General features: G+C 38.0%; 1 protein-coding gene and 1 long non-coding RNA gene across 4 annotated transcripts in view; one reads left to right on the forward strand and one right to left on the reverse strand.

The window, feature by feature from the left end:
* The window catches only part of LOC129490355 (uncharacterized), a 121,053-nt gene that overhangs the window by 91,113 nt on the left and 2,634 nt on the right, over nt 1–27,306 (reverse strand). The gene's annotated exons all lie outside the window — the stretch shown is intronic.
* Nucleotides 16,831–27,306, forward strand: part of SLC24A2 (solute carrier family 24 member 2) — a 288,482-nt gene continuing 278,006 nt past the window's right edge. The window contains exon 1 of one of the 3 annotated variants that reach the window (XM_055294137.2): nt 16,831–16,991. The gene's annotated coding sequence lies outside the window, so the exon portion shown is untranslated. Of the gene's footprint in view, nt 16,992–19,266; nt 19,360–19,382; nt 19,399–27,306 lie in introns of those variants that run through there. The other 2 variants (XM_063609090.1, XM_055294140.2) reach the window with 2 other exon arrangements.

Below are 27,306 nucleotides of genomic sequence, written 5' to 3' on the forward strand. Positions count from 1 at the left end.
TGAATATACAAAGCAATGATAATAATAATGTCTTGCAAGATTTAAAATATGTATAGAAATAAAATATAAAAGTTAGCACGGGGATAATTAAAAGTATCTAAAGTTTTAACGTTATCAGAAAAGTAGTAAAAGATAATCCATATTTGACTAAAATTAATCGAGGATGCATGCTGAAATTAACCTCTGAAAAAATGGTAAAAAATAAATGTAAAAATAAAAGTTAATAGAGGCTAGGCACAGTGGCTGATGCCTGTAATCCCAACACTTTGGAAGGCTGAGGTAAATGGAATAATAAAAATTATTTGATTAATTCCAAAGAAAGCAGGAAAAGAAAGAAAAAGATAGAAAAATAGGTAAGTCAAATAGCAAGTTGATATATCAAACCAAATATAACTGTAATTACAGTATATGTAAATGAACCCATTGCAAATTTAAGTTCAGTAATGTAACTGAAATAAATACTCCAAATATTTTGTTTTAGTTTGGTGTGCTATAACAAAGTACCATAGACTGGGTGGCTTCTAAACAGCAGAATTTATTTCTCACAATATAGGGGCTGGAAGTCTGAGATCAGGGTGCCAGTATGTTTGGGCTCTGTTAAGGGTCCCCTTCTGGGTTGCAGACTGTCAATTTCTCATTGTATGGCAGAAAGAGAGGGAGCTAGCTGTTCAGCCTCTTCTTATAAAGGCACTAATCTCATTCATGAGCGTTCCCCCTCATGTCCTAATTACTCCCAAGTCCCCATCCTCAATAACATCAATTTCAACATATGAATTTTGTGAGGCAAATGAGCATTCAGTCCATACCATAACTTATTTGAAAGACACATAGCAGATTGTTCACTGTTGGCACCTCTGCGGAGTGAAAGAGGTTGTGGAGAGAATAAGAAGAAGAATTTTATTTTCAAAAATTTCAGTTAGAAACGTTCCCAGTATGTTTTATTTTAAAATTTTAAAGAATAAAAATGTGATTAATATTTTATATACCTATTTTTCTAGTCAACTATGCTACAAATTTTGTACATTTCTTTCTTTGGACCTCACACATTTTTTTAAGATTATCCTCAATATTGGTTATTACATAGTTTTTAAAATTATTATGATAAACTGTCACTGTCCATTTTGTTTTCTAACAAGTTACCGGTTGTATACAAAAGAGCTATGGATTTTATCATGGTTTTCCTTATAACTGGCTACTTTAGTGGACGCATTAACTGAATCAGCTCTCCTCTTTCAGACATTAAAGTAAGTTAGCATCTTGGAACACATAGATGTACCCTCTTTTTACATAGTTATGGAAATGTGTAACACTGATGGACTGTGGGAACCCATTTCCTCCAGTGACCATTAGAGCCGATCAGTTCTTCATGTTCTTGATACAGTTCATATTTTGTCTCGAACTGTTTGGCTTAATCACAGTTCCTTGTGTTATTTCCTATTTACACAGGTTTTTCTTTTAAAAAGACTAGACACTTTTTATTAACAGATAAAATACCTGCAAATATTAACCTTACCTGCTCCACCTGGCAGCTCGCTCTCATGCACTGAGGACCCTCTGCTGTGGATGTCCAAACTTCCAGTGGCTGGGGTATCTGTTCTCCTGAGACTGTGCCTGGCATGAGCACAGGTGCTCCTCGGGGAGCTGGGGATGTCCCAGCTACCCTCACTAATCCCTGGAACCACCTCTCCCCACTTTTAGACTTCAGTATACCATTTACTGTCTCTGAGTTAAATTTCTCCTTGCTGCTTGCTATGGTTCCAGCCAGCAGTGTGGCCTCTATGCCCCAAGAGCTAGATCAGAGTTTCCCAAACTGAAATATTCTACAGATTCTTCATTGTGAAGTGGCTACGTTGTCTGGGGTATATACCCAGGGTTTGTTGTCTCGCACCAGGAAAATTTAGGACACGGACACACACGAGTAGTTTAGGAGTGGAGGTTTAATAGGTAGAAGAAAAGAGAAAGTCAAACAGCTCTCTCTATAGAGAGAGGGAACTTCCGAGAGGAAAGACGAGCAGGTGGCTGATGCAAGGGAAGTTATAGTCAGGTTTGAGGAAGTGGTGTCCGATTTACATAGGGCTCACAGATCGGTTAGATCAGGTATGACGTTTACATAGTGCAGGGGAAGGCTGGCTGCCCCACCCTAATCTTATTATGAAAATGAACTTTCCCCTTGGCTCCTGCCATCTTGTCCACTCCTTACTATACACGTGGCTGACAAAGAGAAGGGAAGACAGAGCCGCCATCTTGAACATGATTGGCACAACTGCAGGCATCTATGTCTGCAGCTCGATTTTATAGGCTGCTGTTGTTAGAAAGGAAAATGATTTGGGGCTGCTTTTCATTAAAAAAATCCTTACGGAGGGCTTCCATACCCTCACTATCTGCCTACGTAATTTCTTCTTAACTCCTGTATCATTTGGTATACTGAGAAAATAATCTTCCACCAGGTACATTAGTTTTGTAAATCCTTAACATGTTAACGTTTTTATTTATTTTTACTCTATTGCATCTCAGAGCATTTAATCTGTACCTATGTAATTTTTTTAAAAATCCAACAGATTTTGTTGTTTTGTCTTGCTTTTTCTAAGTCCATTGTTGATGGATTTTAAAAAATATATAGATACTATAAAGAAAACCAAAACTATCCTATCATTCCACCACCCAGATGACTCCTGTGGACATATAAAGAAAATTAAAGTTATACATGTACATAATTAAAAAGTTAACAACAGAAAAACAAAAAAGCCATTTATTTGCAAATATGTGACCAGAGGTTATGACTGGACCAGAAATAAGATTCAGATGCTGCAATCTTTGGAGATTGGGGCCCATCCTCAGTAAGTCCTTATTGTGATCTAGGCATTAAATAATCTTGAAATGCTCATTTCTGTAAGAAAACATTTTAATTGGTCCATTTGTAAGGCATGGTAAATCTAAACACTGGCAGCCAGCCTGCGGATGTAACAAATCACATGGCTCATGCTCCTAGAAGGTCATAATAAGTGAACAGAGTGTAGAGGAGGGGTCCGCCCATAAAAGGGAAGAAAGTTTCATTACTGGGAAATCAAAACTTAAGCAGGGAAGGAAACTGGGGTATAACCTTATAAGGGGCATAATGAAACTTAGGCGATGTCCTGAAAGACTGTAACCCCATAGTGCTCAACCAATGAAGAACTGGGGGAGGGACTTGTGTGCTAGGAGATAAATTACCTGTTGTAGCTGCCCTGGATGTGCCTGCCTACCAGACATCCATCCAATCTTGCAAGACCGCTATTAAAAGTCTCACTTTTTGCTGTTCTTTGTGCTTCTGAGTCCATTCTTTGGGTTTGGACGGGTGAGCATTTTTCTCACAATTTCCCACACAATCAGAAAACTCTTGTTCTTAAACTTGTTAACTGTTGTTCTCAGGGCAAATAATTCTATAGTCAAATACTCTATGTAAATGTCAACCATTTCTTTCATGGGACATAAAGTAAGTTCCAATTCATTACTCACATGCTTTTTAAAAGCAGAATCCATGTATGTTTTTTAAATTTATCAGAGATGAGAAAGAATACTGCAGTTAATTCAAGTACATCTGTGTCATCTGGTAATGCTGACACTACCATACTGGTTTTATTTCGGGTACCTTCCAGCACTATCTATATTTAACTACAAGGAACAGTGGCTATTTCTTAGGAGGCTAAAGCAAGATCCAGAAAGAACCCAAAAAGATTACTCGGTAACTCCCCATCTGTAGGGAGTCCTTGGGGAGCAGAATCCAAATTATCTATCTTTCCCCACAATTCTTTTTCCCCACAGTGCCTTGCATTTAGAATTTGCTCTATAAGCCTTCTCTGAATTAACTGAAAGGAATAACCATTTAGAAGGGATGACTTATACCTTAAAGATAAGATGTTTCAGGTGGATCATTGTGCTTTTTCTTCATCAGAAAACAAACAAACAAAAAATAGGTGGGGTGGGTTCTGAGGCTTTGACTCTGAACAAATGAAGAATCGGAGTCACAGTGCTAGAACTGGTGTAAACTAGCCCTTACACAAGGGAACTCCAAGTGCTTTTCAGTTTCACAGGGCAATAGTTTTGTTTAAAGCAAAACTATTTTGAAAAAAATAGTTTTGTTCAATCCAAAAGCCATAACGTAGAAAAAGAGGTGGAGAAAGACTGTCTGCAGTTTGAAATGACAGATTTCCTCCAATTTCGATTAGCATGTGAAAGAGACTTTCATATCCATTTTTATTCAAATATACCGCCTTTGTAGTCATAGTAACCCTTTTATATTTTGATTTGGTTGCAGCTACAAGTCTACTTGAGCCATTCATTTTATCCTTTCTCCTAAATATACCTAATTTCTTTCTCATTTATTCTTTCTAATAGAATCCACTGTTGTACTTTTTCTTCTAACGTATCAGGTCTCCCTAAAGGATGTGAGAAAAGCAAAATAAAATATCACATTGAATAACCAAATTAGGAAACAACCTCCTGTACTAACAGAAAAGGCTAGAAGATGATGTTGTGTTCAGATAAATGGCAAAAGCCAAGTTCTTACATAAATTTCAAATCTATCACCTTCCTTTTGTTCCTTGTTACCATAAAGATGCACCATTTTACTAACTTAAAGTACTGGCATTACAAATAGCTCCACTTGGGTTATGAAGTTCAAGAGTCAGATCAGCAGGATTGTTTCCAAAAAAAAAACAGAATTCAAATGAAGTCCATTTTTCATTTCTTTTTTAATATAAAGGAAAATCTCAAATGAGATATAAGATGCAGTGTAAAATTAGCATTTCTCCCTATGTTTTCTCTTTCAGTGTCTGTTTTGACATGTGATTTTGTGATTACAGAAATGAGTTTTCAAATCCATCTATTTAGAAACAGGCATCAAAATTCAAAGCAGATGGAGTCTCAGTTTGTCTAGTACAGAGTCTTTATTTTGCAGGTGAGAAAACTGAGGCCGCAAAGAAAGGAGGGACCTACTTGTGAAAATAAATAATCTAAAAGTTGTTACAATCCCCAAAACACTTTAAGTCGTGAGAGAGCTGTGATTGTGATGTGAGTCGCATGGCACATAGTTGCAACTTCTGCTTCTTAGATTATGGATTAACTCTCTTTCTCATTGTTCTTAAATGACTAGAAGAAACCAGAGACTAGACCTTTTCCCCTTCTAATCACTGACCTTTGTTATATTAATAGATTAACTCTCTCCTGTATTGTTCTGTCTAACTTAGATCAGATAGCTCAGAAGATCTCATGACTGTTATATCTTCAGTGTGAAATGTTAAATATACCTTTCCTGAAAGAAAAAGACTATCTCAACCAATTCTATCCTAAACTCATTGTAACCACACAGTAAACCTTACATAGAAAGATGGTGATATTTTCTTAAGCTTCCCTAAACCTTGTCTATATAAATGACCCCAAACCTTTATATTTCAAAGCATTGATTTCCATTCTTTGAAATCTGTGCTTCCCAAGTGCATGTCCTCAAGCTTTGTACTCAAATAAACTCTACATCTAATCATATTTTCTGAATTTCTGTAGGATATACTCAAGATCACACATTTAGTTAGTGGCTAGAAGCTAAGCCCCCGATGCCTGATCTGTGGGTGCATTCCACTGTTTACCCAGTCTTCAGACCTAGCTGATTCCACGCTACCCCTTATAGCTTTAAATTTCAGGATTTCACTTGTTGCTAAAGTTTTTCTAGACAATTATATTTTTAAAATAAAATTAACCCTTTTTAGTCTGAGTTATCCTAATACTTGATTAATAGTATGCCTATTCTAATTTTATCTAGTTTAAGAGCCAAAGTCAAAGTAAAATGAGGTAATACAAAAGTTTTGCTTTAATTTTTAGGAGGAAAAAAGACTTTATTCATTCATTCAACAAGCATGAATCTATAGTGACATTTCACTCTGAAGATAATAAAGCTTAAACCTCAGGGACCCACACTTGCCCAACCCTATAAATGCCCTATAAGTAAGTTTGCTTTTTTTTTTTTTTTTTAAATTCAGACCCATGAAAGTGTTTGAGCTTAGGCCACACAAAACTGGAATCTAACAGTGAAAAAAAAAAAAGTATCAAGCTCATAGCCTGACTCCCTGGATGCCTTTGAAGGCATAGGTTCAAAAAGAACCAATCAGGTTAACCTAATTTTTATTTCTTGTTTTGATCGCTCACTATGTTTGATTGCTCACAGCAAGGGATTGAATTCATTCACTCAGGCAACAAATGTTTATTAAGAGCCTTCTATGTGTCAGGCACTATTCAAAGGTTTGGGGCCATCACATTGACAAAGTACTTGCCCTGACAGAGCATAGTCCAACAGAATCAACCATATGTATGTTCATTTTGAGTTAATCTCCTAAAATGTATTTTTTAATAAGGTGAAGTAATGTTGCTCTGCATAATAGCATTGTTGGGTAGATTTATTGTTAGATGGACAACCAAACATTAAGGTATTGATTAATGGATTTATGTTGCCTTGGATAGTAGTCTCTAGAAAAATGGCACAGGAAATGTCTGTTTATGGTATTGTCATGTTCAATTACACTAACTACCTCAATGTAAAACATAAGCATCCTTACAAAATGTACAGCTAAAGAGGGTAAGTCAATATGATGAGTGACAAAGTCAAAATGTGTCAATATTTTCCATGAAATGTAGGTGGGTACTTATGTAAAATTATTCCATTATTGACACCATTATACCACATATCATGTTGTGCTGACCAGTGTCAAGAATAATATGTTAGTATTCTGTGTTCAGTCACTATGCTGGTTTGTCAAATTATGTCAGCTTTAATAATTAAAACATTTCTTTCTTGTAAAGTTAAAGGAAGTGCTGACATTTCTGTTAGAATATCATTTATTAAAATCAAATCTTTGAACATCTGAAAGTCAATTAATGTAATATGCCACATTAGTAGAATAAAGGAGAAATGCTACATGATCATTTTGATACAGAAGAAGCATTTTATAAAATCTAACATGATTTTATGATTAAAAATTAAAACACTCAACAAACTAAGAATAGAAAGGAGCTTCCGCAGCCTGATGAGACCATCTATGAAATATGCACAGCCAGCACTGTACTTAATGGTGGAAGATTGAATGCCTTCCCCCTGAGATCAGGAATAAGACAGCTCTTACCACTTTGATTCAATGTTGTACTTGAGGTCCTAACCAATGCAATTAGAAAATGAAAATATAAGGAGGGTGGAGCCAAGATGGCCGAATAGGAACAGCTCCGGTCTCCAGCTCCCAGCCCCAGCGACACAGAAGACGGGTGATTTCTGCATTTCTGCTTGAGGTACCGGTTTCATCTCACTAGGGAGTGCCTAACAGTGGGTTCAGGACAGTCGGTGAAGCGCACTGTGCGCGAGCCGAAGCAGGGCGAGGCATTGCCTCACTCGGGAAGCGCAAGGGGTCAGGGAGTTCCCTTTCCTAGTCAAAGAAACGGAAAACAGACGGCACCTGGAATATCGGGTCAGTCCCGTCCTAATACTGCGCTTTTCCAACGGGCCTGGAAAACGGCACACTAGGAGATTGTGTCCTGCACCTGGCTCGGAGGGTCCTATGCCCACAGAGTCTTGCTGATTGCTAGCACAGCAGTCTAAGATCACGCTGCAAGGCGGCAACGAGGCTGGGGGAGGGGCGCCCGCCATTGCCCAGGCTTGCTTAGGTAAACAAAGCAGCCAGGAAGCTCGAACTGGGTGGAGCCCACCACAGCTCAAGGAGGCCCGCCTGCCTCTGTAGGCTCCACCTCTGGGGGCAGGGCACAGACAACCAAAAACTCAGCGAGAACCTCCACAGCCTTAAATGTCCCTGTCTGACTGACAGCTTTGAAGAGAGTAGTGGTTCTCCCAGCACGCAGCTGGAGATCTGAGAACGGACAGACTGCCTCCTAAAGTGGGCCCCTCACCCCTGAGCAGCCTAACTGGGAGGCACCCCCCCAGTGGGACAGACTGACACCTCATTCAACCGGGTACTCCTCTGAGACAAAACTTTCAGAGGAACTATCAGACAGCTGAATTTGTGGTCTCACGAAAATCCGCTGTTCTGCAGCCACCGGTGCTGACACCCAGCCAAACAGGGTCTGGAGTGGACCTCTAGTAAACTCCAACAGACCTGCAGCTGAGGGTCTTGTCTGGTAGAAGGAAAATTAACAAACAGAAAGGACATCCACACCAAAAACCCATCTGTACATCACCATCATCGAAGACAAAAAGTAGACAAAACCACAAAGATGGGGAAAAAACAGACCAAAAAAACTGGAAACTCTAAAAAACAGAGCACCTCTCCTCCTCCAAAGGAACGCAGTTCCTCACCAGCAATGGAACAAAGCTGGATGGAGGATGACTTTGATGAGTTGAGAGAAGAAGGCTTCAGACGATCAAACTACTCTGAGCTACGAGAGGAAATTCAAAACAATAGCAAAGAAGTTAAAAACTTTGAAAAAAAATTAGAAGAATGGATAACTAGAATAACCAATGGAGAGAAGGGCTTAAAGGAGATGATGGAGGTGAAAGCCAAGTTTCGAGAACTACGCGAAGAATGCAGAAGCCTCAGTAGCAGATGCGATCAACTGGAAGAAAGGGTATCGCTGATAGAAGATGAAATGAATGAAATGAAGAGAGAAGGGAAGTTTAGAGAAAAAAGAATAAAAAGAAATGAACAAAGCCTCCAAGAAATTTGGGACTATGTGAAAAGACCAAACCTACGTCTGATTGGTGTACCTGAAAATGATGGGGAGAATGGAACCAAGTTGGAAAACACTCTGCAAGATATTATCCAGGAGAACTTCCCCAATCTAGCAAGGCAGGCCAGCATTCAGATTCAGGAAATACAGAGAACGCCACAAAGATACTCCTCGAGAAGGGCAACTCCAAGACACATAATTGTCAGATTCACCAAAGTGGAAATGAAGGAAAAAATGTTAAGGGCAGCCAGAGAGAAAGGTCGGGTTACCCACAAAGGGAAGCCCATCAGACTAACAGCTGATCTCTCAGCAGAAACTCTACAAGCCAGAAGAGAGTGGGGGCCGATATTCAACATTCTTAAAGAAAAGAATTTTCAACCCAGAATTTCCTATCCAGCCAAACTAAGCTTCATAAGTGAAGGAGAAATAAAATACTTTACAGACAAGCAAACGCTGAGTGATTTTGTCACCACCAGGCCTGCCCTAAAAGAGCTCCTGAGGGAAGCACTAAACATGGAAAGGAACAACCGGTACCAGCCCCTGCAAAAACATGCCAAATTGTAAAGACCATCGAGGCTAGGAAGAAACTATAGCAACTAACGAGCAAAATAACCAACTAACATCATAATGACAGGATCAGATTCACACATAACAATATTCACGTTAAATGTAAATGGGCTAAATGCTCCAATCAAAAGACACAGACTGGCAAACTGGATAAGGAGTCAGGACCCATCAGTGTGCTGTATTCAGGAAACCCATCTCATGTGCAGAGACACACATAGACTCAAAATAAAGGGATGGAGGAAGATCTATCAAGCAACTGGAAAACAAAAAAAGGCAGGGGTTGCAATCCTAGTCTCTGATAAAATAGACTTTAAACCAACAAAGATCAAAAGAGACAAAGAAGGCCATTACATAATGGTAAAGGGATCAATTCAACAAGAAGAGCTAACTATCCTAAATATATATGCACCCAACACAGGAGCACCCAGATTCATAAAGCAAGTCCTCAGTGACCTACAAAGGGACTTAAACTCCCACACAATAATAATGGGAGATTTTAACACCCCACTGTCAGCATTAGACAGATCAACGAGACAGAAAGTTAACAAGGATATCCAGGAATTGAACTCAGCTCTACATAAAGTGGACCTAATAGACATCTACAGAACTCTCCACCCCAAATCAACAGAATATACATTTTTTTCAGCACCACACCACACCTATTCCAAAATTGACCACATAGTTGGAAGTAAAGCTCTTCTCAGCAAATGTAAAAGAACAGAGATTATAACAAACTGTCTCTCAGACCACAGTGCAATCAAACTAGAACTCAGGATTAAGAAACTCAGTCAAAACCGCTCAACTACATGGAAACTGAACAACCTGCTCCTGAATGACTATTGGGTACATAATGAAATGAAGGCAGAAATAAAGATGTTCTTTGAAACCAACGAGAACAAAGACACAACATACCAGAATCTCTGGGACACGTTCAAAGCAGTGTGTAGAGGGAAATTTATAGCACTAAATGCCCACAAGAGAAAGCAGGAAAGATCCAAAATTGACACCCTAACATCACAATTAAAAGAACTAGAAAAGCAAGAGCAAACACATTCAAAAGCTAGCAGAAGGCTAGAAATAACTAAAATCAGAGCAGAACTGAAGGAAATAGAGACACAAAAAACCCTTCAAAAAATTAATGAATCTAGGAGCTGGTTTTTTGAAAAGATCAACAAAATTGATGGACCGCTAGCAAGACTAATAAAGAAGAAAAGAGAGAAGAATCAAATAGATGCAATAAAAAACGAAAAAGGGGATATCACCACCGATCCCACAGAAATACAATCTACCATCAGAGAATACTACAAACACCTCTATGCAAATAAACTAGAAAATCTGGAAGAAATGGATAAATTCCTCCACAAATACACCCTCCCAAGACTAAACCAGGAAGAAGTTGAATCTCTGAATAGACCAATAACAGGTTCTGAAATTGTGGCAATAATCAATAGCTTACCAACCAAAAAGAGTCCAGGACCTGATGGATTCACAGCTGAATTCTACCAGAGGTACAAGGAGGAACTGGTACCATTCCTTCTGAAACTATTCCAATCGATAGAAAAAGAGGGAATCCTCCCTAACACATTTTACGAAGCCAGCATCGTCCTGATACCAAAACCTGGCAGGGACATAACCAAAAAAGAGAATTTCAGACCAATATCCTTGATGAACATTGATGCAAAAATCCTCAATAAAATACTGGCAAACCGAATCCAGCAGCACATCAAAAAGCTTATCCACCATGATCAAGTGGGCTTCATCCCTGGGATGCAAGGCTGGTTCAACATACGCAAATCAATAAATGTAATCCAGCATATAAACAGAACCAAAGACAAAAACCACATGATTATCTCAATAGATGCAGAAAAGGCCTTTGACAAAATTCAACAACCCTTCATGCTAAAAACTCTCAATAAATTAGGTATTGATGGGACGTATCTCAAAATAATAAGAGCTATCTACAACAAACCCACAGCCAATATCATACTGAATGGGCAAAAACTGGAAGCATTCCCTCTGAAAACTGGCACAAGACAGGGATGCCCTCTCTCACCGCTACTATTCAACATAGTGCTGGAAGTTCTGGCCAGAGCAATCAGGCAGGAGAAGGAAATAAAGGGTATTCAATTAGGAAAAGAGGAAGTCAAATTGTCCCTGTTTGCAGATGACATGATTGTATATCTAGAAAATCCCATTGTCTCAGCCCAAAATCTCCTTAAGCTGATTAGCAACTTCAGCAATGTCTCAGGATACAAAATTAATGTACAAAAATCACAAGCATTCTTGTACACCAATAACAGACAAACAGAGAGCCAAATCATGAGTGAACTCCCATTCACAATTGCTTCAAAGAGAATAAAATACCTAGGAATCCAACTTACCAGGGATGTGAAGGACCTCTTCAAGGAGAACTACAAACCACTGCTCAATGAAATAAAAGAGGATACAAACAAATGGAAGAACATTCCATGCTCATGGGTTGGAAGAATCAATATCGTGAAAATGACCTTACTGCCCAAGGTAATTTATAGATTCAATGCCATCCCCATCAAGCTACCAATGACTTTCTTCACAGAATTGGAAAAAACTACTTTAAAGTTCATATGGAACCAAAAAAGAGCCCGCATCGCCAAGTCAATCCTAAGCCAAAAGAACAAAGCTGGAGGCATCACGCTACCTGACTTTAAACTATACTACAAGGCTACAGTAACCAAAACAGCATGGTACTGGTACCACAACAGAGACATAGATCAATGGAACAGAACAGAGCCCTCAGAAATGATGCCGCATAGCTACAACTATCTGATCTTTGACAAACCTGACAAAAACAAGAAATGGGGAAAGGATTCCCTATTTAATAAATGGTGCTGGGAAAACTGGCTAGCCATATGTAGAAAGCTGCAACTGGATCCCTTCCTTACACCTTATACAAAAATTAATTCAAGATGGATTAAAGACTTATATGTTAGACCTAAAACCATTAAAATCCTACAAGAAAACCTAGGCAATACCATTCAGGACATAGGCGTGGGCAAGGACTTCATGTCTAAAACACCAAAAGCAATGGCAACAAAAGCCAAAATCGACAAATGGGATCTCATTAAACTAAAGAGCTTCTGCACAGCAAAAGAAACTATCATCAGAGTGAACAGGCAACCTACACAATGGGAGAAAATTTTTGCAACCTACTCATCTGACAAAGGGCTAATATCCAGAATCTACAATGAACTCAAACAAATTTACAAGAAAAAAACAAACAACCCCATCAAAAAGTGGGCAGAGGACATGAACAGACACTTCTCAAAAGAAGACATTTATGCAGCCAAAAAACACATGAAGAAATGCTCATCATCACTGGCCATCAGAGAAATGCAAATCAAAACCACAGTGAGATACCATCTCACACCAGTTAGAATGGCCATCATTAAAAAATCAGGAAACAACAGGTGCTGGAGAGGATGTGGAGAAATAGGAACACTTTTACACTGTTGGTGGGACTGTAAACTAGTTCAACCATTGTGGAAGTCAGTGTGGCGATTCCTCAGGGATCTCGAACTAGAAATACCATTTGACCCAGCCATCCCATTACTGGGTATATACCCAAAGGACTATAAATCATGCTGCTATAAAGACACATGCACACGTATGTTTATTGCGGCACTATTCACAATAGCAAAGAGTTGGAACCAACCCAAATGTCCAACAACGATAGACTGGATTAAGAAAATGTGGCACATATACACCATGGAATACTATGCAGCCATAAAAAATGATGAGTTCGTGTCCTTTGTAGGGACATGGATGAAACTGGAAAACATCATTCTCAGTAAACTATCGCAAGGACAAAAAACCAAACACCGCATGTTCTCACTCATAGGTGGGAATTGAACAATGAGAACTCATGGACACAGGAAGGGGAACTTCACGCTCCGGGGACTGTTGTGGGGTGGGGGGAGGGGGGAGGGACAGCATTAGGAGATACACCTAAGGCTAAATGACGAATTAATGGGTGCAGGAAATCAACATGGCACATGGATACATATGTAACAAACCTGCACATTGTGCACATGTACCCTAAAACCCTAAAGTATAATAAAAAAAAAAAAAAAAAGAAAATGAAAATATAAAAGCATCTTCATTACAAAGGAAGAATTAAACTCTCTATTTGCAAATGACAGGATCGTCAACATAGGAAATCCTAAGGACTCCCCCAAAAGCTATTAGAATGAACAAACAGGTTCAGCAAGTTTGCAGGATATAATATAATATACAAACGTCAATTATATTTCTATATACTAGCAATGGAAAATTGAAAAATGAAATTAGGAAAGCAATTCCATTTATAACTTTGAAAATAATAAATTAGTTAATATTAAATTTAACAAAAGAGTACCCCCGTAAATATGTACAAATAGTATAAATTCATTTATAAAATTTTTCAAGAGGTACAAAACATATACTCTGAAAAGTTACAAAACATTTTTGAAAGAAATTAAAGAGGACCGAAATAAATATAAGTAATTTCCATGTTTGTGGATTGAAAGGCTTAATATTAAATTGGCAATTCTCTCCAAATTGATCTACCAGTTCAACACAATTTCTATCAGAATCCCAGCTGACTCTCTCACAGGCTATCCACTCTAACAAGCTGGCTCTATAATTCATGTGTAAATGCAAGAGACCCAGAATAGCCAAAACAATATTGAAAATAACAGTGTTAGAGGACTCACACTTCACTATTTTTCCACAACATCAGAAGATGTACCAAATTAGTTTATTGTCAATATCATTTCTTCTTCACTAAATAAAATTTCTTCTTCACCAAATGCCATTTTTTCATCACTAAAAACAAGAGAAATGTATATTTTAAAAAGATGAATTTAATGGGATATGAATTATATCTCGTTATTTTATTAATAGAAACCCCAATGCTCCAAATTCTTTTTAGTTTCTCAAATAATTTAACTATGCCCTTTCACAATTTCTAACAGTAGCATAATCTCCAAACTGCTTTTCAACTCTTAGCACCATAAGCTGACAACTGAGGTGCAAATATTCCTCTAATTTTTATTATTTCATTTCTCATCTCTTCTGAATTATTGGGTAATTCTCTCTGATGTTTATTTGATGAAAAGTAGTAAATATAAAGTTATTGAGAAAACATTTATTATATTTTTATGGCATTAATCATAAGCGATTGAATATGGTTACTTAAATAGTGCCAAATTAAAATATCCAGATTTTTAAAAAATTATAGTTAAAACTCCAGACTTTCTCCCTAACATTACACTGGCACAACTGTGTAAAGTCCAGTAAGGTTTTTATGTCAATATATTTCATTGAAATCAATTTTTCTCAAGCACCACCAACAAAATACTTTTATAGATCTTTTATATGTCAGCATCCCAAGACTAAAAAACAAAAGAGCGATTTTCAACTCTCTCTTCAAAGTATTGAATTTTTCACTTAAAGAAAATGATTGTTTGTTTATATAGAGCAGATGAAGCTTTTGCAATAATAATTAAAATTTTACTGTCTTATGTTTTCCAAAGGAGGCATTCTCATTTCAGTACATATCTTCTTAACAAGCCAGAACTACACATATAGATTACAATGTGTCCTCTCTCAGTCCATTCAAGCTGCTATAACAAAAATACCGTAAACGGGGTGGCTTACAAACAATAGAAATTTTTTTTGTACAGTTCTAGAGGCTGAGAAGTCCAAGATCAAGGTGTCAACAGATTCAGTGTCTGGTGAGGGCTCACTCTCTGCTTCATGTGGCAACTTCTTTCTGCATCCTCACATGGTGGAAGAGGCAAATAAGCTCCCTAGGACTTATTTTGTAAAAGCACTAATCCCATTCATGAGGGCTCCATCCTCATGACCTGATCACCCCCTAAAGGCCCAATCTCTTAATACTGTTGCATTGGGAATTACATTTCAATATATATGTTTTGAGGGACACAAACATTCATACCATAGCATGTCCATATTAACATTATTATTTTTCTGAAGTTTTATTAAATATTCATGCCTAAAACTGACCATTATTTTTCTGGACTTTCACATAATTTCATTTACTTTTTCAATAATTTGATTTTTAAAACTTTTAAGCATTTTTATTATTTTGCCCATTCTTGATGGCTGTTAATAAATGATTGTGTCTCCTTTGTTTAAACCAAGAGATTTAATAGATCATTATTCCTAATCAGATAAAATATTTAAGCATTTAACATTTCTACCTTTTAATAATATAGTTTTGATATCATTTCTTCTCCATGTTACCACAGATCCAAACAATTCCTATTTGTTGTATTTAGCAGAAATGTTGAGAAACATATCCAGACTTTGTTGTTCTTTCATCCTGGATATTTGTATTCAGTATATTATAAGACCTTATTTTTAAAACAATATAATATACACTTACACAAGCTTTACAACACAGTAGCTATGAAAAACAAATAAAAACAGATGCAATAGGAACTATAATTCCATAATGAAGATAAACTGGTGATTCTCCCAAAATACAGAGTTTTATAAAGAATACACAATGTATCTGCATTGTTTACTAGACATTGGCCAACCAGTCATAGAGCTACAAATATTTCTTAGATGTTGTGACAGGTGGCCCATGTATCAGGGGTTGTTGAGACATCCTACAATATTTCACTTCAACTAACAAATTTACTCTAAAGTTTATTATTATAAATCAACTTAGCTGCTTATCATGTTACTATGACATAATGTGCCAAGTGGTATAGAAGTATTTAAATATTTTAGCAAACAACCTGTCCACTATCAGCTCTAGATCTACATGGGCCTCTCCTTGTAGGGGCAAGAGAATTATCTTTAATAAAGGACGACCTCTATTGCAGTCTGATATGTTCTTGATTTATAGAAAACTAATAAAACATGAAGTATTTAAGAAAAAAAACAGTGATTATTTCCTAATACTGAGAAACAGGACTAGCTGGATTTGCTAGGCGGACTAAAAATCCCTAAGCCTAGCTGGGAAGGTGACCACTTCCACCTTTAAACACAGGCTTGCAACTTAGCTCACACCTGATCAGTCAGATAGTAAAGAGAGCTCACTAAAATGCTAATTAGGCAAAAACAGAAGGTAAAGAAATAGCCAATCATCTATTGCCTGAGAGCACAGTGGGAGGGACAATGATCAGGATATAAACCCAGGAATTTGATCTGGCAACGGCTACCCTCTTTGGGTCCCCTCCCTTTGTATGGGAGCTCTGTTTTCACTCTATTAAATCTTGCAACTACACTCTTCTGGTCCGTATTTGTTACGACTCAAGCTGAGCTTTCACTCGCTGTCCACCACTGCTGTTTGCTGCCATCGCAGACCTGCCGCTGACTTCCATCCCTCGGGATCCAGCAGGCTGTCCGCCGTGCTCCTGAACCAGCGAGGCACCCACTGCCACTCCCAATCCGGCTAAAGGCTTGCCATTGTTCCTGCACAGCTAAGTGCCTGGGTTCCTCCTAATCGAGCTGAACACTAGTCACTGGGTTCCACAGTTCTCTTCTGTGACCCAGGGCTTCTAAATGAGCTATGACACTCACCGCATGGCCCAAGATTCCATTCCTTGGAATCCGTGAGACCAAGAACCCCAGGTCAGAGAACACGAGGCTTGCCACCATCTTGGAAGTGGCCCACCCCCATTTTGGAAGCAGCCTGCCACCATCTTGGAAGCTCAGGGAGCAAGGACCCCCTGGTAAGAATACTTTCGCTATGGACTTTAGCCAAGACAAGGCTGGAGGCCCATTGGCCCTCCCTGTGGATTACATATAAGGTAAACTCACCACTGGTTATTGAGAGAAGTAGAGTGATCTATGGGAGAACATCAGCAGAGAAGACTCATCCTCTCCATCCCACTCATGAAAGAGAGACACAGATTAATTCCCAGATAGATCCCAGAAGCAAGAAACATACTCCAAAGGAAACAAGAGAATCTTTCCACACTGAGATACGTGCATAATTATGTCCATTACATCATTATTTATAACTGGAAAACAACAATAGGGTAATAGGGGAATTGCTAAATAAATTATGATTCATATGTGAGATAAAATATTAGGCAGCCTTTTGAAATAAAAAGGTAGTCTCAGTAAATGTAGTAGTACTGTATAATACATGTTTTTCCCACTCACCTCATAAAAGTGCCTCCAAATCAACAATAAGACAAAATCATACAGTGAAGGAAATTCCATACACAATTAACCCAAGAAATGGCTCTGTTTGTAACGAACAGAAAGAATTTTTGCAAAGTACAATGATATTTGGACAAATTGAATTTTTTAAAAAGTAATAAAGTTCCAGAGCTCAATAATATTCCCTCAAAATAAGCGATAAGGCAAGAGAAATCTAATTTCTTGCTTGCAACAACAAAAAGTGAAGATACAGACTAATAGAGTAGGAGAGGCTATACCTTGGGGCCTCACTTTCTCATCATGGATTGACAAGGCTACAGGAGTCAGAATGTGGGCACAACATATTATTTTCTCAGACCTGGACTTCTATTCCACAACTGGTGGGTTGAAAAATGCCTTCCACATTCATGCCCACCTGAAACCTCAGAAAATGATCTACTCCAAATTTAGAAATCATCCTAGATTTAGAGTGGGCTCTAAATCCAATGACTGGTGTCTTTATAAGAAGAGAATAGAGAGAGATACACAGAAAAGAAAGCCATATGAAGAAGATAGCAGAGACTGCAATGATGCAGCCACAAATCCAGGAATGCCAAGAATTTCTGGGAGCCATGGAAGCTAGAAAGAGACAATGAAGGATTCTCCCCTGGAGCCTTAACCATGCTTGATTTCAGATTCCTAGCCTCCAGAACTGTGAGGGAATAAATTTCTGTTGTCCGATGCCACCAAGTTTGTGGTCATTTGTTGAGGCAGCCCAAAGAAACTAATATACCAATTAAAAAAACAGAGTATGATGGAAAGAGGGGAGAGTATTAAGCATATTTATAGTGGTGACCAAAGTGGACTGAATAGAAATAAACACCAAATTATTAAACACAAAACATCTGCAATCTATTAGCCTTCATTACAAGCCATGCTGTGAGCTGGTCTAGATGTACTTTCTCACTGCAGTTAGAGGAGGCTAAAAGTTAAGGCGAGATCTGGCTCATGCAGAGGATCTATAGGTTTTATGTTATCTGTGGTTTTAAGCTGATTTTAAGCTGACAGGTATTTCAAATGACTCCGCCTCATTCCTTACCTCCCATTCCTCTCCAAACTTCATAAGCTAAGTGCAGGCACGTAGAGAACTTACCACAGTAAAAGATGAGTGAGTAAAGGACACAATATGGATTCTACCAAATAGATAAACATAGAACGTGGCAGGAGTTGAAAGAAACATCACATGCAGAAGGCAGATAAATCATATACAGAAGAAGAATTACTTCAGGAAACAGAAAAAGTGTATCAGGCAAATACTTCAGCAAAGTGTTTTCTCTCAGAAATAAAAGTGACAAGGGCTTTTTCTAAGTAGATAAAATAAAAAAAGCTAAGAGAATTAATGAAAGATAAAACTGGAGAAATAAGATAGTAGGGGGAAAAAGCACGAGTTAGAAGAGTTGAAAAAAGAAATTGAATATAAGAAAACCAATAGAAACAGTAGAAATAAAACTACCATTAGCAACAGCAAGAAATAGAATAAAACCTATTCTTAAAAAGAGTTAGTAGAATAGTGTAGAAGCTTTCTTTGAAAATCCCATGAAATAAAATGAAATGAAATACAACAAGAAGATGAAAATGAGGGAGGAGATGCTACAGAGGATGGAAAGGTGATATGTGCATAATTGTAATTATTCCCAAAGAAGATGATACAACTAGAAACAGAAAAAAAGTCATATTTTTTAACCAGAAATAAAGTAAAGATTCAGAAAGAAAGGGCATACCTTATTTGAGAAAAAGTAGAGAGAGGTATAAATAGCTGTAGCTATAGATCTTCACTGAGACTTGCCATTTGTGTTACAGAACTTCAAAGATAAGAAGAATACTTCATGCATATGAGCAGATAAAGCAAGTAAAAAAATTATGGATACATGTTTCTCTACATTAGCAAACCAGGTGACAGAGTCAGTGGAACAGTATCTGCAATTTCCAGGGGTGTGTGTGTGTGTGTGTGTGTGTGTGTGTTATAAAGGATTTGATCAAACTTATTGTTCATATATAAAAGCAATGGAAAGATTTATCAACATTAAAGATCTCACTCTTGGGCCCTCTTTGTAAAAATGACTTGGTAATTAAATCCAGCTAACCAAGGTATGAATTAATATAAAAATTGTACAAGTAAGAAAATCATATTTTGGAAGTAGATGGAGTATGCAACTTATTCAGTAAAGGACTAAGGCTAACTATGGCTGTAGGAATTATTTTGTTCTATAAAGTTGGGAAAGGAATTTTAAGAAAGAATGTTAAGTTCATAAATGGCCTTGTTTTTAGCAACAAATAAATACTACTAACATTGACAAGTCAGCAAATACAAGTGTAATTTATTATATAAAAGAACAAATGAAAGAAAATGATGAAGCTTTAAAAACAAATATCAAATGAGGACAAATTTTAGATAAAACATAATTCAAGCAACTAGAATGACTAAACTAGTTTATTAAGTGAAATTTAATCTCAGATTAAAAAATAAAATCCAATTCTATATAAACATGATACAGTCTCCAGGAAAGAACTCGCGCATACAAGACCTCTGACCTAAAGAACTGTAAGATAATAAATGTATGTTGTTTTGAAACACAAAGGTTGTGGTAATTTGTTACAGCCTACAATAGAAAACCAATAGAGCAGAGGCACAAGAAGGGGCTGAAAATAAGAAGCTTGACTGAAAAAGGTGCAATTATATCTGCAAACACCGTTCCCCATCCTTTATGGCCAGGAGACTGCCCCTTCCTGCCCTGGCAAAAAGAGGGAGGTTGATTCTCTGTAGAAGCTAAGCCAGAGTTGTTCTAGGACATCAGGCAAAGCTGAAGATAAGGGTAAGCTACCTTAAAATCTATAAAGTGAATAATAAAAGTCCCCCAGCCTCTTTTTTAGCTCGACTCTCATACTGCTGGCAGCCAAACACAAATACTTCAGAGAAGAGCTTAGAGAACCCACTCTGGGGAAATTGATCAGCCTAAGAGAAATTATGCACAGATACTGACATGTGTTTCTGGCAATGAAATGGTTGCAACCTCACTTGATTACTCTACAGTAAAGACCTCTACTTGGCAGGTCACATCCAAGCAAGAGCTTTCATTAGCATTTTAATGCCTGATTTGTAATTAACAGACACCAAAGATCACCAGATATTTTAGAAAGGCCTGTGATATGAAAACCAGGCCAGAACAAATATAGTAAAAAGGAACTTGTGGGAAACAGAAACTTCAGGGAGCAGAAGAAAATACACAATAAGCTACAGTAAATAGTCTCATTAATTCAAAGATACTTATCGAACACCTACTACAGTAGGCACTCATTGTTCTAGGCATTCAACATAAAGTAATGAACAAACCAAATAGTTTATACCTCATGAAACTTACATTATGTCAGAGACATAAGAGAAGCTACTAGACCTATGAAATAAAAATGGGAAACTGTAATAGAAATATGCAAAGAATAAGATAGAACTTCTTTAAAGTTAAAAATGTGAGGACTTTTTACCAAGAGAAGGGTTAAATGATAAAGTTGATGAATAGAAAATGGAGAAAAGATAAAGCCTTAATTAGAGGACTAGGCAAGGAAGGTAAATATCAAAATAATAGAGATTCCAAAAAGGAAAGAGAAATGGAGAGAAGAAAAACTTTTTAAATATACACAAAACAAATTCCCCAGATATTTATGAGTTTCTAAGCAGAGAATAATGAATGAGAAAAGATCTGCTCCAAGGTACATTATCATCAAGATATAGAACACTGCAAGTAATAAGACTTAAAGATCTTCTCAAAAGAAAAAATAGATTCCATCAAAAAGGACCAGGAATTCAAATGACATCAGGCTTCTCTACAGAAATAATGAAATGTCAAATACAGTGAAGAAAGGATTGCCTTAAAAATATGGAAGGAAGACGATTTCTAACCTAGATTTTCACAAAGCCATACTTTGAAAATAGAGTATGGGAGTTGGATAAAGACATCAAAAACACACAAGGATTCAAACATTTTCCTCCTGTGCCCCATTCTGGGGAAGATACTGGAGGCTGTGCTCCGAAAAGCAAAGGAGTAAACAAGAAAGAGACTTCAGGACACAGGGTTTTTAACACAAAGAAGAGGCACAGATAATTCCTAGAATGAGTACCATGTGGGAGATGTAAAACTTGGGCATGGGCTGTCAAGGAAGAAACAAGAAACAGGAAGTTCAACTGACATGTTTGAAAACAGTGAGGGGAAATGAACAGTTATATCAGAGAGTTTGGGGTGAATTAGTATACTATGCAGCTCAACTGATTCTTTTTTTTATACTTTAAGTTCTAGGGTACATGTGCACAACGTGCAGGTTAGTTACATATGTATACATGTGCCATGTTGGTGTGCTGCACCCATTAACTCGTCATTTAACATTAGGTATATCTCCTAATGCTATCCCTTCCCCCTCCCCCCCACCCCACAACAGGCCCTGGTGTGTGATGTTCCCCTTCCTGTGTCCATGAGTTCTCACCGTTCAATTCCCACCTATGAGTGAGAACATGCGGTGTTTGTTTTTTTGTCCTTGCGATAGTTTGCTGAGAATGATGGTTTCCAGCTTCATCCATGTCCCTACAAAGGACATGAACTCATCATTTTTTATGGCTGCATAGTAGTCCATGGTGTATATGTGCCACATTTTCTTAATCCAGTCTATCATTGTTGGACATTTGGGTTGGTTCCAAGTCTTTGCTATTGTGAATATGCCGCATAGTTACATAATTATAGGATGTAAATGGTGACTATTAATGTATTCCAAGTGGTAATATAACTATATGGGAAGAATGGAAGAGAGAATATGGTGAGATGGAGGCTTCAGAGAGGGAGGGGGGAGAATATTGTGAGAGGAAGAAATCCACCACTTCCCTGATAAGAATTTAGTAGCTAACATCAAAATCAGAAAAATCAAGAGACAGGAAAGTGACCCCATTACTTTGAAAGATGGTCCTAAGTACCAGGAAAAAAAACTTTAAAAAACAAAACAGCTAAAACCTTTGAATATGGTTCTTTCTAGAGACCAGAAAGCAGAAGTTTCAGGGAGAAAGACTTACAGTTTTTCAATATAAATTTGGAGTATTTGAGGGGTTCAATATATGTCACCTGTCTTCCTATCTTGGCTTCAAACAAATTGAGAGATGAGCAAAGAGAGAGGCAAGTGGAGAGGAACTGTCACTGTTGTTACTAAGAAAGGCCAGTTTGGAGAATGGTGGGCATGAACCCCAAACAGGCTTATTACCTGAATCCCGGCATTGGGCCAGGGGGTGGTGGTGGGGGGTGCCTGCTCACACAGTGTCAGGATGCTGAGGGATACCCCTCAGCCCACTACACCCACCACATATGTACATACTGTATGGAGGAGATGGAGGAAGCTTTGTTCCAGCTGCACAACTTGAGACCCCTCTCCACAACCGAGCTGGGAAAATAGTGACATTCCTTTCAATTTTATGAATTGAATAAAACAAGTATTTTAGTTCAGTATTCAGAAACCATAGACACAGCAGCACCTTCCTTCTGGCTTGTCCTATGTTTGAGGCTCAAGGCACATGGCTCCTCTTTCCCAGTATTTTAAGCTTTATTTTATGTTGAAATTCTGAACCAGAAATAGGTAGAGTCTAGCTTAAGAAAGAAGGCAGCAGGAGCACAATTTTTTTTTTCAGTCATAAAGAGCAATGTTCCTTGCTTGCTTTCCGAGTGGGCTGTCCTGCCTTTGTATCCTCTTCTCCAGCATGCCTCCTTTACCGGTATTATTTATCCTTATTTCCTTACTGATGTGGCTCTGAGAGACACGGAGGCACCCTGGGGGACTCTCAGGAAGTCCCTGCTGGAACCAGTAGGAATAGTAGCCAAGGGTTGAGACTCCAAGTCTCTTGATGAAATGGACAGACCACACTTCTGCCCTTGGAGACCTCACACTGTAGCTTTTTTTTTTTTTTTTTTAACTTTCCAACTTTTAGTTTCCAGAGGTAAACATGCAGGTTTGTTACACTGGTAATTGCATGTCACAGGGGTTTGATGTACAGATAATTTTGTCACCCAGGTAATCAGCAATCCTCACACTTCTCCCACCCTTCCCCCTCAAGTAGGCCTCCATGTTTATTGCTCCCTTCTTTGTGTCCCTGTGTACCTGATGTTTAGTTCCCACTTATAAGTGAGAACATGTGGTATTGGTTTTCTGTTCCTGCATTAATTCACTTAGGATAATGGCTATAACCTGTCCTGGTGCTCAGGAACAATGAAGCTGAGCTGGTATTGCAAAGAGAAGCTTAATTTCAGGGCGTCCTGGGCACTTAAGGTCAGAAAAATTCCTGTTCCTAATGTAAAAATAATAGGCATTCATCACTTCTCACCTCGTAAGTGAATAAGAAAAGAAGAAAGAGCAATCATGTGGGGGTTGGCCTTAAGTGCTGTTGTAGAAATCTCCGTCAAAAGCAAAGAAGCCTGCACTTTCATCCCTCAATCCCACAGAAATTTTTTTCTGCTTTTATGGTTCTCATTGAACTGAAAAGGAAAGCCACCAGACAAAAAATGAGCCAAATGCAAAGGAAAACAAAATCAGTCCAAGTTGAGAGGCCTGAGGAGAACATTTCTTAAAGAACATCAGGATATTTTGATATTTATATCTGTGATTTTTTTAAATAAGTAAAGCAGATCCTCTTAGGAAGTAGACAACTATCCTTGATTGTTGACGGGCTGTTGGTAGAAGAAATCCATAGGTTCTAAGCATATAATCTCAGCAGGAAAAATGCAACTAACTCTTAGTTAGGCAAGGACTATCACGTACTATGATGAATAGTAGAACTCGGGCTTTGGAGCCATTATTGGATTCAGATGGAGCTGTTTGATATTGGGCAAGCTACTTAACCTCATTGAGCCTCAGTTTCTTCATCTGTGGATAATAATAGTGATAAAACTCATGAGATTGAAAAGAGATTAGCAAACACTCTAGTTCATGGTAGGTGTGTAACATATCAGTTCCCTTTTTCCACCACTGATGCCCATTGTAGTTATTATTGATAATCACCAAATCTTTCCATTCTTCTCTGAAGCACACAATGCAACTGCACTTTCTTGCTCCCTTGAAAATAGATATGACCATCTGATTTGCTTCAGTCCATGAGATACTAGCAGCAGTGATGCATCACTTCCAATCTGAAGCTTTAAAAGCAAGTTCTAGGTTTGCCATGCATCTTTTCTCTCTGCAACAGCAAATGGCAGTGCTCTAGATAGTGACCAGCTTGGGGTTAGGAGTTAGGATGACACAGCAAACTTCACAAAGGACAGGTAGCACAAGTGAGAAACAAAAACCTTGTTTTAAGCCACTGTGATTTTTGAACTTTTTGTTACCATAGGATAACCTACATCCTCCTGATTGACTCACCTTCCTTTAAGTAACTGTACTTGCCATCATCTTAATTCACTCCACAGATATGTATTAGCCAAAATGCCAAGCACAGGGCTAGATGCTGAGAAATGCATGATACTGACTCTTTCTTCTCACAGGGCTCACAGTAATGGGAGGAGAGTGAGGGTCATTGTCAGGAGTCTTTTAAAAATATCCCCAGTTCTTTTGTTTAGCTAAAGTCAAGGTTTGGAACTACTGGTTTTGTGCACATTGAATACTTCATAAGTGTGCTGATTGCCTGCAATTTTAATAACAGATAAGCTGGAGATTTTAATAAAAGTCAGAAAAAAGGTGGTATACGTGGAGAGAATGAAGAAAGAAATGATTAACAAAGTAAGTATGAGTACTGTACTTTATTTTGTCCCTGGGTTGCCCACAACTTTCTGACTCAGCTATCCTTTTTTTTTTTTTTTTTTTTGAGATGGAGTTTTGTTCTTGTTTCCCAGGCTGGAGTACGATGGTGCCGTCTCGGCTCACTGCAACCTCCGCCTCCCAGGTTCAAGTGATTCTCCTACCTCAACCTCCCAAGTAACTGGGATTACAGGCACCTGCCACCACACCCAGCTTTTTTTTCTTTTAGTAGAGACAGCGTTTCACCATGTTGGCCAGGTTGGTCTCAAACTCCTGACCTCAGGTGATCCACCTCAGCCTCTCAAAGTGCTGGGATTACAGGCGTGAGCCACCACACCTGGCCCTCAACCATCTCTTTCACCTTCTGCTCGTGGCAGTTTACTAGAATTTTTTTCCCTTGAGACTGAATGTCAAGTCAAAAACAATAAAAAATTGCTAATCATTACTATGACTCCAGAGCTACTTGCTTCTTTAAAAATTCCTGAAGTTATAAAATATAAAGCCAAAGCAATGAATTTCTAATGGTAGAATTGTAGACACAGTGGCCCCCTGGGGATGTTATTTCAGATGGGGCAAGGGGATATTCCTAACCCTATTTTAAATCATGCCATCCTAGATAGCTATGTGAAAATTATATGGGTGCTTAGCAAAACTATTAACTAGCACCCCTTTGGCAGTTTTATATTAAAAATCCTTTATTAGCTTAGGTATGACCTAGTGATTTTTAAAATTCATTACTGATTTTTGAAAGCCTCCTCTTCAAAACAAAAAGAGCCCATTGTTCTTAACTGGTAATACCAGTGACTCCTATAAACTATATGTTAAAACCAATCTTACAGCTAATAGAAGGGTAAATATGATGCCAACTAATGTTTATACTTATACAAGTATCTACAAATATAAAGAAGTAGCTCCTTAATAATTTCTAAAAAGAGACCCATTGATTAATCTACTTGAGTCTCTTAGCAAATGCTCCTGTTTAATAACATTTGATGGTAGTAAATTTTCTCCTGAAGATACCCTTTCTTTATGACTAGGCAATAAGGTCTGTGGATCTGGGAGACCTACAGTTGTTATTCAATTCCTCTGCTTCCATGTAGTGTGACTTGGACAAATGACAGGCCCTGCTTTTCTCCATTACTACCAGGATGGAAGGTGTAGCCTTCTGAACTGTTGTGGCAATTAATTGCCAAGTTCTTGCTCAACTGTCAAATCTTCAGTTGAATATGGATCTCATTGAGATGCTTTGGAACTGTGTGTCAAATAATTCTAGTCACTCCTACAATATTTATTTCTCCCTTCTCCCTTACTAAGAGAGCCCTGATTTTCTAAAAGATGACTATGTGCCCAGTTGAAATACCGTTTATACTCCCTTGCAGCTATGTCTTGTGACCAAGTCGTGATCAGTGAAATGTTAGTGAAGCACTGACAGAGTCCCTTCCTAAATAAAAAGACAAAGCCTAGCAAGGAGCCCTTCTGCCTTTCACCCTTCACTCTTTCCCTTCTTCCTACCTAGAACACAGATGTAATGCCAAAAGAATAAACCATTTTGTAGCCATGAGGATAAAGCCATACATTAAGAAAGACAGATCAAAGGATCTGCGTTCCCAGATAGCATCTTGAAGCTATTTTATAAACCCTGGGCAGTCTGCTTTCAGACTTCTTTTTACCATGAGAAAAATAAATTCTTGTTTGGTTTAATTACCAAGAATGAATTTTTATTATATGCAACCAAGTGCAAATCCCAGCCAATACAATCTATGGACTCATGAGGTCTTCATCTGGATCTCATTCCTCTTCTCACTGAATCAAGACTCAGGGTCATCTCTGGGCTGTAGGGGAAAAACCTGAAACCATAAAAATTCTAGAAGATAACATAAGAAAAACTCTTCTAGACATTGGCTTAGGCAAAGAATTCATGACTAAGACCCCAAAAGCAAATGCAACAAAAACAAAAATAAGTAAATGAGACCTAATTAGAAAGCTTCTGCACAGCAAAAGATATAATCAGAAGAGTAAATAGACGACCCAGAGAGTGGGAAAAAATCTTCATCATCTGTGCATCTGACAAAGGACTAATATCCAGAA

This window comes from Symphalangus syndactylus, chromosome 9 (genome assembly GCF_028878055.3).
Source record: "Symphalangus syndactylus isolate Jambi chromosome 9, NHGRI_mSymSyn1-v2.1_pri, whole genome shotgun sequence".
In the NCBI taxonomy this organism is placed as follows: Eukaryota; Metazoa; Chordata; class Mammalia; order Primates; family Hylobatidae; genus Symphalangus; species Symphalangus syndactylus.